General features: G+C 37.7%; 1 protein-coding gene across 1 annotated transcript in view; it reads right to left on the reverse strand.

Annotated features, from left to right (window-relative positions):
- LOC129353827 (uncharacterized) overlaps positions 1-12329 on the reverse strand; it is a 58880-nt gene extending 46551 nt beyond the window's left edge. Inside the window, exons 1-2 of the mRNA XM_055023284.1 lie at positions 12156-12329; positions 6562-6616 (exon numbers count right to left, since the gene is read on the reverse strand). The gene's annotated coding sequence lies outside the window, so the exon portion shown is untranslated. The remainder of the gene's footprint in view (positions 1-6561; positions 6617-12155) is intronic.
- Between the last annotated feature and the right edge of the window lie 253 nt (positions 12330-12582).

Here is a 12582-nt window from a genome sequence, read left to right on the forward strand (position 1 = left end):
CCGAGATCGGGACGGGAAATGAGGCGAAGAGGACAGAGTCTGCGACGGGACGCTAGCGTGTGTTTGACCTCCGCCAACTGAAGCAGATGTTTCAGCAGATTCAGTGACTTGTTCACACTCAGGAAGTGGAGTCGAACAAATGGACTCAGGTGAAGCATCAGATCACGCCAAGCATCAGCTTTAAAACTCAACACAGGAAAATCAGAAGAGCTGGTGTAACTCTACAAATAAAACTCATTCAAACTTCAAATGACAGAGAAGAAGAAATTAGTTTAAGAGGAATTTAGAACAACAAGGAACAAACACATGAAACACATGAGCATTACGACAAAGGAAGGAAGAATAAAGGAGGAAACATGAAGGGAAGGAAAGCAAGGAGAAAGGAAGAAAGGGAGGAAACAAGACAAGAAGGAAGGGAGACAACAGAAAAAAAGGAAATGGGAAAGAAAGGAAACAATAAAGAAAAAAGATAGGAAACAAGTCCGGAATTGAGGAAACGACAGGAAGGGAAGGAGGACAGGAAAGGAAAGAAACAAGAAAGGAAGGGAGGAAACAAGAAAAGAAGGAAGTGAGAAAGGAAACAAATGCTCATTACCAGGTGGAGTAGATTTATGTCTCGTTCTGTCACAATATTTAATTTTGCTGAACAATAAAAGATCCCGGTAATTATCACGATAAACAATAATATTGTTGTTTTGACACCATTTCTAAGAAATAAGTTGGTAATAATTTCACCCTCTCAAACTTAATTTAGTAAACATATTGGAAAATAAAACATGGCAACCAAAGAAAACAGAAATAAAACTATCATTATATATTATTATTTATAAGAATGTGAATAATTTCTGACTGTTACATCTCTTGTCTTTTTTTGGTGAGCTTTTCTGTCTTTAGAGTGCATCTATAAATTCATGAGTAAAACCATCACTGAAGAAAGTATTTCTGAATACAGACGACAATAAAATGTGTTTACATTTCCACTTACAGGTCATTTTGTCCTTCAAACAAATTTGTTTTTGAGCTGAACTGTCGGATTAAATGCCAGATTAATATATGTGAAAGTTTCTGAGTGATTTTTCATGGTCTCATTATTTCACACCCATTTAACAGCAGAGGTATTTGCAGCAAAAAATGTTTCCACTCATTTGAGTTCAGAAAGAAGCCACATTGGGGATATTTTAGATTTTATGATGCGCTGAACATTTACAAGCCTGGAAGCTGCTGTGCAGGAAACATCCCTCAAATCATCAGAAGATCCTCGGCTGATAAACAGGAAGATGATTGAGATATTCCTGGATTTCTGTTATATTTCTTCTGGTTTAAGTCCTGAAAATTGTTTTGATCCAATGCATTGGTTCCTTAAACGGCATAATGTCTGTTTCTATTTTCAAATCACATATTTGCATATTTAAAACACATTTAGGGATAAAAATGTAAAAAAAAGTGACAGATGTTCCACTTTGCAGTTCAGTTTGTCACTTTAAACTTCAAACTTGACTAAATCAGGCCAAGTTTAACCCAAAATGTTCCCTCCAAAGAGCTAAAAATAAAAGCAAATCTGCTTTTGTGGTGCATTTGCATAGGCTGACTTGTCACCATATTGGTGTGTAATATCTAAATATGCTACTGCAAGATTTCATTAGGACTTAAACATAAAGTGGAAACGATAAGTACGTTTGTGAAGCTGAGAGACATATGGGAGGGAGGCTGGTCTCCAGCTGTACTGATTCATGTAAATTATAAACATTTACAGCCATTCTGTCGGTGCAGAGCATCAGTGATTATTCTTAAATAGCATCTGTCACCTTTTCAGGGAGTGGACACATCCTTTTCAAGCAGAATGCATCTAAAGTAACTGTGTCCAGGGGTCGAATTAAAGTTTTTAGTCGTCTGTTGAGTAGTCTATTCCATTTCCACGTCACTTCCCAAGGTGACAGCCTGATATCCTATAATACACTTTCATGTTGTTTTGATGAAGGAGTAGAAAGAAAGGGTGGCACAGCGTAATGGCTGCTGTGTTTGCTTTGTCCTCTCCTAATACTCTATAGTGCTTTTTTCTGACACAACCTGCCATTACAGCCTCTCTAATCTGATTTGCTGAGCGCGAGCGCCAAATTCAGGGATCCCATCTCCGCTAGTGAGAGAAGGGAAGACGTCGGAAGCCTGTTTTGGACAGGCAGCTGAAATAACAGTGATCACTCCTGACAGCAGCACATGAGTGGAGACCGCTCTCACATTTTGCACAGCTCTCAAATGTCATTTCACCTTCCCGTGCACGCTAAAAGGCGGCGGGTTCATCCGTCTTCCACGCTGGCAGGCTGGAGCCGTTTGCACAGAGTCTTTGGATGAAACGGAGCGCAAAGGCAAATCACACAGAAATACACTAATATGCTAATGATAGACAAGACGTCTCGCTCCACGGGCTCGGATAACCAGGACGGGATTGGTTAATAATAAAGGGCAAATTGGTGTGAGAAGCAACAAAACAATCGTCAACTGCTACATGACACAAGCTAATCTGCTTTTTGCATGTGTTGAAATGTTAACTAGATCAGTAGGAGACGGGAGCTTCTCCCAAAGCCCACAGAAATGATCAAAAATGACATTAAGATGATCAAATACTGAGAAATTATACTTCAAAAACAAAAGAATTTTTGGTCTAGTTTCTAATACAAATATACTAGTAAATTCATCAACATATAAGACTCATTTCTTTTTGGTGAACTGTAAAGTAATGTTTATAATTTACTCAAAGTGAAACTTAAACTTATTTAAAAAAAAGAAATGCATTTCATTTTTCTATAAGTGACATAATCTGCCAGTGAAACTAGTTCTTCGTCAATATTAAGGAATTATTGACTTGGGAAAAAAAAGCTCTTATATGATGATTTAAAGTTAGTTGTAAGTTAGTTCTGTCTTATTTTAAATATGCTAATACTGTGTATGTAGCAAATGTGCTTGTTTTGAATTACTGACCATAAGAAAAGCCTATTATTAGTCTTAACACATTGAATCAATGTGCGTTGATGCATATTCCTCCCTTCAACCAACAGAACATCCTTTCATGTTAATCCATGCAGGTGATTGATACAGCAAAGAAGCAGACAAAGATAAGTGGATCAGGATCAATCATTGTTTCCTTCATATGGACCCTGAAAGCGGTGGGTTCACGTCGGCTCTGGCCATCATGGTGACACGCCGTCCTTCTGAAGGACAAACACTCCCTCACAGGACTGCTCCATCACATAACCCTGTCAATTACTGCAGCAGATTGCCTTAACATAGAGAAATCTAATTAATTTTTCAGGTACAAAAATTCAGTGATACCCACAAGTGAAATGATTGTCTGACATGTAATAAAATAAAGGGCCTAACGACTGTATTCATGGTCTTATCTACCATCTGCTGCACTGATAGTGTTGCCTCTTTGTGACGGTTAATTATCTCCTGAACACCGTCAGAAATGAATGAGAAACTGCAGCTGCTTTAATGATTTTAAAATGAATAGAGTAAAAATAGAATTAAAAATTGAGTATCTTTATATTCATCTCATTTATTAGTCCATTGTGAAGACATGAATCTAGATTTACTGGTGCAACAATGTCTACCCACAATGACTATTCCTAAATCTTTAAACAAGAAAAATGATTGTATCCAAGGGTAAATGACATTATGTCTTATGTCTTTTCTACAAGAAAAGTCAAATTACAGATGACATAATGGCAAGACGAATGGACAGATGGAGTGACAGAAAGACAAGAAGATAAATGGACCAATGGGATGATGGAAAGACAAATGGACCAATGGGATGATGGAAAGACAAATGGACCAATGGGATGATGGAAAGATAAATGGACCAATGGGATGATGGAAAGACAAATGGACCAATGGGATGATGGAAAGATAAATGGACCAATGGGATGATGGAAAGACAAATGGACCAATGGGATGATGGAAAGACAAATGGACATGGGATGATGGAAAGAATGGACCAATAGGATGATGGAAAGACAAATGGACCAATAGGATGATGGAAAGACAAATGGACCAATAGGATGATGGAAAGACAAATGGACCAATAGGATGATGGAAAGACAAATGGACCAATAGGATGATGGAAAGACAAATGGACCAATAGGATGATGGAAAGACAAATGGACCAATGGGATGATGGAAAGATAAATGGACCAATGGGATGATAGAAAGACAAATGGATCAATAGGATGATGGAAAGACAAATGGACCAATAGGATGATGGAAAGACAAATGGATCAATAGGATGATGGAAAGATAAATGGACCAATGGGATGATGGAAAGACAAATGGACCAATAGGATGATGGAAAGACAAATGGACCAATAGGATGATGGAAAGACAAATGGACCAATAGGATGATGGAAAGACAAATGGACCAATAGGATGATGGAAAGACAAATGATCAATAGAATGATGGAAAGACAAATGGATCAATAGAATGATGGAATGACCAATTGATGGCTAGAGTGAGGCATAGACCAATGATGGATGGAATGAGGGAAAGTTGAACGGATGGACAGAGAGACAATCAGTGGTTTTAACAGCTGGTTAAGGAGCCTCAAATTGAGAATCTGAGAGGAAAACAAAGTCGATTTTCACAAATTCCAGACCGACACGCTATGCTAGCTTCCTCTAAGGCCACAGCCCAGATTTCTGACATTGTTGACACCACTCCAGCTTCGTCAACTACACAACCAGCAGCAGGATACTTACTTCATAGAACATCAGCTCTGTAGCTGTACCACAAATATAATCCATTAATCAACCCAGAAATACTCCTCCAACCCTGAAGTCTGACAGGAAAAATGTTGAAAACCACAATAAGCTGCCGATTCAGTGAAGGCAGAACCCCGATTGTAGATTTGAATACAGATATCTCATCTTAGCTGGATGCTTCCCCTTTGATAGTCTCTTGCATATTCATTAATCGTGATCTCCACCAGAAGGTTATTATCCATAAATGTCACTCTCTAATTAATTAATCCTGTCTACTGGTTTCTCTCCCTGCCTCATTAACGACTCAAGTCTAGCTGATTGTATTCATATTCATGGGTCCAAATATACAGCTCTATTTCAGATTCAGATGCCAGAATATTTCACTTCATTAGCAGCAGGAAACGCCGCGGGGCCATTTGACAGGCAGGATCTGAATCCTGAGTTTCCTGTCAGCGGCGAGCGCAGAAATCAGCTTGTTTGGGTCGTTGCCATAATGAGCGAACACATGGCTCTGGAGTCAGAAGTGCGGGGCCGCCTCAGTCACTCAGGCAAAGTTTGAGCACATTCCAGTGAGAATCACCTTCTATGGGTAATGCGGTCCAAGGAGACAATCATGGGGTAATTTTGTGCTGTTTAGCAAATTGATTTTTAAAGCCACCCCCAGAGGCACATCTATTACCGCCGGTTTGAGTTTAATAAAAATCCAATATAAATTTGCACAAAGCCAAGAGGAGCAACTCTGGCGCATTAGCCTAATAGAGAAGAATACCACAACTCAAGGAAGCGGTTTGCAAATAGTTTGACATTTACTCTGCTATACACTTCATTATTATTAAGGGAAATTTTTGTCGCAAGGTTCTGCTTGGTTATGCGCTGCAAATATTAAAAACCTATAGGCTTAAATATAAGTTTAAGCCTACAAACTGTATATATTCATATCTGTGGACACATTGGGACAATAGCTAGTAATCTCACAGAAACAGATCTAAAAATGTTTTTAAAAACTGATTTAGACAATTAGAAGTGAAGGCTACAATCCAGTAAGATTTTTTATTTTTTCAAATGAAACCTGGACAGCTTTGGTTTGTGAAAACAAAGGAAAATTCAAAGGTTTCTGGATAATATTGTGAAATATTTTTACTTAAAAACCATCTGGATGCAAAAAATTGAGTTTATGGGAGAAACTTATGGCATTACTGTGCCAGAAATGTTTACGACTCTTATAAATAAACTTCTGGTCTTATTGAAACTTGTCTAGCGAATTAAGCTGACTGTTATTTGGAGGTATGGAGGAGCTTCTGCCTGCGCTGACTTTAATTTCAGGTCAGTTTCTGTCATTTCAGCTGCTGCTCTTGTAAAAAGACGAGTCTTACTGAGACTGATGGGAAAGCCATTTTTGCAGGTCATAAACCAAAATATTGGGGAAATTGGACGTGATGATGACGGTAATTACCTTTTAAAGCAATCACAATACATCACTTGAAGAGAGTTGTGGGGGTGAAAAACCAGAAATCCAGCAGTTGCAATCCGTCTAGTTGTCACAGTATTTTCTCAAAACCACAAATGTTACACCGATGGTTGTGCTAAATGAGAAAATCCAGGAAACACTGAAGTCATTAGTCATCCATGCTTTTGATAACATGGATTTCCACAGCTAATTTGCCGCTTGTGCCTGGAAGTCTTACCCTAACCCTACAAGAACCTGGTGCCAGAAAGTTCCAAATGAACTAATAAGATGTGGTAATTACTTTAAATGTTCCAGATAATTACCTTAATTATCTGTGAAACGTGAGGTGTGAGGAGTCGTACCTCTGAGACCCAGAATGCATGGAGAGCTTTAACTTCTTCCCTCCAAGCGTTTCTCCTGAAAATAACAAAAATATCAGTTTTTTAACATCCAATTTACCTCAATCATGCTATTAATGAGCAGTCATGTTAATCCTATGGCAATAGTAATTAGCAGATGATAGCAGTTTTTAATTAAGCCTCACATTTAATTTGTTTTAAAAACAGCCCTGAATGGATTTCTGAGACTTTTCACTTTGAAACTTCTGAAGATTTTAGTAATTTATGTAAAACTCAATGGAAAAAAACACATTTAAATCATAGAAAACCATGCAAAACAATATAAAAGGCAGCATGACTAAAGTTAAACTCTAAAAATAATGTTTTATACACCTTTGATTATTTTTAAACACTCCAGCTGTTTGTTTTTTTGCTTGGTTTAACCAAAGCCATTGCAAAGAATCAATCTCATTCTACAAAGAACAAAAATACATCAAAATTACTTGGAGAAAATGTGGAATAACAGGGTTTCTATAAAAAGGAAGATTTTTTTCAAAATGAATAAGAAACTGGTGGAGCTGTAGGAATATTCACCAAGCACTGGTTCTGTTCCAGTATCCTTCATTTGTCCAGACTAATAGTAATTATTCTCATTTCAAAATGTGGAAAACTCTTAAATGTTAAGACATTTTAACAGCAGCTGAATGAACCATCTGCTTTCTGGACTCCTTCTGCTATATTGAGCCTCGTTAGCTGATAAAACAAAGCACAACTTCTCACTGCAAACTCTTCTTCACCTGGAAAAAAACCTAATCTACTCCAAGCAGCCATTATTAGACTCTCCTGGATCAATTTCATGCATGAAGCCGTTCTGTGAATTTCATCAGTTGTAGATAAAAGCCATATAGCTTTGCTCCAGAGCCGTCGTTTATGCAAATGCAATGTAATTACAGGGTTTTATGGCAAAGTAGCGCACAATGAATCAATAACTGATCATATCTCTTCGAGTAGGGATATTACAGATTTAATATTTTCTGTAAAAATCAGTGTGTGTGAGGCAAGGATGAAGAAGAAGCAAAAAGGGTTTAATATAAAGCAGTCCAAAGTCATTGCATAATTAATTCTGAATTCTGTCAAACGTGCTGGTCAAAGATGGCCGCCCTGACATTCCTCTAAACAATGGAAAGTCAAGGAGCGCAAAAAAATCCTGATTTTTCCAAAGGTTAAATCTTAAAAAACAAAAATTCAACCATTGCAAACAAACAAAACAGAAAAAGATGAGAATAATTCAAACTTTTGTAATGCCGTCCATCCATAAAGGAAATGTTGAAGAAGTCATAACATGTTTTAGCACACCCTACTTTTAATTTTTAAAGTTTTTACTGTCAGAAGATGGTTCAGCTTTAAGAGCATTTTCTTCAATGATCCTGATAGAAATCTGTGAACACACTCATTTATGACCCCTGCAGCCTTGAGCTGTAAAATAAAGAGCTCGACTCAGAAAGTGTGACTCGTGTTCGTGACTTCAAGATCGCCGTCCTGCGCTGAATATCAAAACGCCTTTCTCTCTCTTTCTCTTCGCCTGAACGCAACTCAACTCGTGTGTTTCTCCGTCACTCGCAAAGAGTTACAGGCCGGAGTAATTTAGACCTATTCCCTTGGAAAATCCCCCCAGTGTGTCCTTGAGCGGCGCGGAAGAGTAAAGCTGCCATTTGTCATCTGGATTGTGTCTCAGTTCCCTCCAGAGTTTGGAGTTTGGGGCAAAGAGAAAGAGAAAACTGAGCCGTTTCATTGCTTCACGTTTAAAATCTATTTCTTTTTGGACAATAGATCAATAATATACAATAGACCATAATTGATATCAATAGATAATTGAGGATAATACTGCTCACACCACCAGTTTGAAGATATTTGAGAAATGTAAAACAAAAAACTAAACAACTGATATAAAGTGATACATTTGTCAGCCATATTGTCCAGGACTAGTCTTCACTCAGTTTGCTACTTTCCACACTAAAATGCTAAACTTGGCTAAATGTTTGCAACTTTGCTCCAGTGAAGGAGATTAGATTGACTTTAACAGGAAGTTATATGACATATTCTGCTCTAGTTTCATAAAATATTGCGATGCAACAGCTTACAGAGCAGCTCCAAATTATATTCCTGAACTAGAGGAATCGGTTCAGATGGAAATCTTCTCTGCACTGAAACAATCTTCTTGCAATTCCCAATATTCTGATGTCAAAACAAACCACATCTTTGTCAAATACGCTGTAATATTTATGCTAAACACCACTTTACTGCCTGAGCATCCAGATAAGTAAAGCTTTTAGTCTTCTTGGTTTATTGAGACAACCATTAAGGAGGAGTCTTTTCATTTCCCTCCTGAGAAAAAGTGTTGCAGATTTTCTTTTTTGTCCTATTTAAATGTTTCACATCATATCAGGCAATGACAAGCTGAGTGAATGTGTTTATTTAAGAGAAGAAAATTTGTCCAAAACAACCTGGTGTGTGTGGAAAAGTGATATCAAGCTTTTATAAGCCTGGCGGGTAATCAGGCTTAACTTGGCCCCAACCAGGCTAAACATTGCATATTTATTTTTTGTTTTCTAAATGTTTGCATTTTTTAAGACTTTATAGAAATTTTCGCAGCATGTAACTTTAGAAACAAACAACATACTGAGAGAAAAGAGAGCGCATTTGAACACAACAGATGGATTGGCTACTGATCTCAAACTACTCTGAAATGGAGCAGTGGGTTTGTTTTCCTCCTGTGGACAGTCATGCAGATCACATTTGTCTTTTAAGGTGGATGAAATTAGCCAAAGACGGATTATTAACTGGAAGTACAGGCCTCAGGTCCAGGAGTTTAAACACAAGACTATTAACGGCAGTTAAAATGGCCGCAGAGAGTCAGACTTCAATGAGACACAAAATGAGTGAAGAACAACAAAGAGGCTTGAGAGGCTTATTTACTCTGAGACCAAAACAAAACACTCAAAGAAAGCAGTGAAGGCAGAGATGAAACGACCAAAAGGTGACTTTGTTATCTACAAAAGAATAAAAATCGATAGAAAATAAACTATACTTCCAAAGTGATTTTCTCTTGCAGTTTTATATTTTAAAAGGAAATAGTTTTGATCCAAATGATCCCAAAGGGAAATGAGTCTGAATGTGACAAGTCCTGGAGAAGAAAAGCAGTAGATTGAACCCACAATCTTAACCAACACTTATTAAAGCAGATTATTGCTGTGATTGAACTGCTAACTTGCACACACAGGAAGATGCAATTTTATATTTTGTAGATTTGTTCTAAAGAAGTATGTTTTTTCTTTAGGAGCATCCAAGATTTAACTCGGCGCCTTCCAGATTGTATTCATGACCCTGAAACTTTATCATTTGCATTCTGCTGCTTCACTCCAATACCCTTAAATAAAATTCACAGCAAGCGATTAAATCCAGACCCATTTAGTAAATACTGACCATCTGTGAGTGGTTTATCTCAGGCCTTCAGAGACGCTGCTGCCAACTTAGTGACTTAAAATATGACCTTTATAGAGAATGTGAGGGGAAAACCATAAACCAGACCCAGTCTGCAGATTAAAACGAGTCACTGAAAAAAGTTCACTACGTTTCTCTGGATAATGAAGATTTTAGACAACATCGAAATGACGTTTAACAAAGACAAGCTGAAAACAACATGCTAATTTTGTACCCTGGTGGTGCAGCTTCATGAACAGACAACCTGCCACGTTTTGAAAAAAAAAAGCAAAATTACACAGAATATATCAATAAGTATCCACTGAAACAAGACGGCTGAATAAAACATAAAAATAAATGTTAAATAATTTTTCATTCACTTTCAACTTTACTAATAATACTCATTTAAAGTGGACAATCACATAAATCCCAGTAAAATAGGATTAAGGATACTTTTGCAAACATGTAAACTAAATAAATTAAAAAGTCTGTGATATAGTTTACATTTTTTTGTACCTGCTCATCATTATAGTTTTTATTCCTAACAGTCAGGGGCCGAACAAAATCATTTTAGGGCCTCAAATGGTCCCCGGACCCTATTTTGGACAACCTAAAAACAAATGTCTACAAGGCAGACATGGACACCAAAATCACCTTGTTGTTGATTTTTTCCACCATTCATTAAACAAAATTAGCTAATTTTCTAACGCAAACCTGAATTTAGCCACTTTATTTTTATTTCTGTAGTTATCATGAAGCGCAGGAAGAGCTGTGACATATCTGCACTCTGAAGATGTTGGAAAGAAAACTGTAAGACCTATGGCAATGATGTTTACATTTCCTGAAAACAGACACCTTTGGCTACATTTTGGTGCATAAATTATTTCTCTGGAGTGAAATATGTAAAAACAGCAGCATTTTGTTTGTGGAAAAGCAGTCAAACTTGAAAAAGCTTAAATGAATTCCGTTATTGGATTACATTGAAAAACTGAATAAAATTGAAAATCTGCATAAAACTTAAACCATTATTATAGAAAACCTGTAAGCTGTATCGAAAAAGCTAAATCATCTGAAGATAGCCTAATGTTGTGTGACTTATTGAAGAGCTCAGTGGAGTTTCTAAGTTGAAGTAGACAGAAGCAGGAAGCTGCCAAACAGTACAGTGTTTGTGAAATTATGAAGATTTTCAATTGAATTAGCTGAACATTTAGCTATGTGAATTATTAAAATCAGTTAAGTGCTGAAAACAGTACAGGATGTGAAATAATGAAGAGAAACACAATCTAAATATGGTATTTTAACTGATAATGAGCTTAGGAAGAGCTTCTTTTACTGACAACTCCTGGCCAAAGACAAAATGTTTAATCTTTCCTGTCTTTAGAGATTTATCGCGTCACCATTCTTCAATGGGATTTATACCTCCAGCCTTCCTCACACACACATTCCCTTCCTCTTCCCCTCTCCTCTCCTGTCAAATCAACAAATGTGCTGGGCGAGTGTGAAATAAAGAAGATTAAAGAAGAGGAGGCTTGTTTATGCCAAAAAGAAATCTCTCCTGGATTTGTCTGCATGGCAAAGTCAGTAGACGCTCCACTTCTTTATTGTGGGCAAAGTTTCAGAAATTAGCCATGAGAGAAGTGACTAAAGAGCATGCAGGCTCTTCACGGTGTGTAAACTTCCAACAATGTCAGAAGGATTTACTCCTGGACTTCCCAAACTTCTCTAACAGGTGGGATTAGAGTATCAGGAGAGTCTCTGCAGAAGGAAAGATTAGCAGAAAAATTTCACCTGAAGGCTTAAAGAGTGATCTGGAGACCTCAGAGGAGTTTCTGTGTGGTCCATCACTGCTGTTTGTTTTTAAGAGGGAAATTAAAACAGTAATCATAACATTCAAGAGTTTGATGAGAAGACTTCCTCCAGGTCTCTCCGGAAGATGAACAAGCCGCCATCTTCTTACTTCCATAAAAACTTATTTGTTAGATAGTAATGTTCATGCTATTTATTTGCTTCTGAAATACGACTTTGTCTTTTCTGGCTGTCATAGTAACTCAAAACGTAAACAAGGAAGCCGCATTTCACTCAAGCGGATATGACGTCAGCGCCATACGCGCAAAGAGCCGTTAGCAAAGTTAGCTTACCTGACTTTCTACCGAGATTTCCTCTTCTTGGCGGAATCCTCTGCTCCCCCTCAGCAGGTTTTCACCTCAGCTTCCATTAAAAAAGGTGCTTAATTTCCCAAAATGGCCCTATACTGTTTTGTCTGAAATGTGGGAGTTTTTAATGCTAAAAACGATTAAAAACTCCAGCGGCCTCTTCGGGCCATTTTCTCCTCCAAGCGGCGCCCATCAGAAGACTCCAGGCTGCACGTGCCGCTGTCCAGATGGTGCGTTTGCTGCTGCAGGACATTCGAGCACCATTCTGCCACACATCGTTACCCAGTCAAAAACAGCCCAACATATGGTGAATTTTTTAAAACAATACCCCGATTACTTAGTGGTGTATTTATCAACCTGTCTCATGTGTATTAATGTGGCATTTTACGTAATTTTGAGCCACAGAAAACCC

This window comes from Poeciliopsis prolifica, unplaced genomic scaffold (genome assembly GCF_027474105.1).
Source record: "Poeciliopsis prolifica strain line A6 unplaced genomic scaffold, Auburn_PproV2 SCAFFOLD097, whole genome shotgun sequence".
NCBI lineage: Eukaryota > Metazoa > Chordata > Actinopteri > Cyprinodontiformes > Poeciliidae > Poeciliopsis > Poeciliopsis prolifica.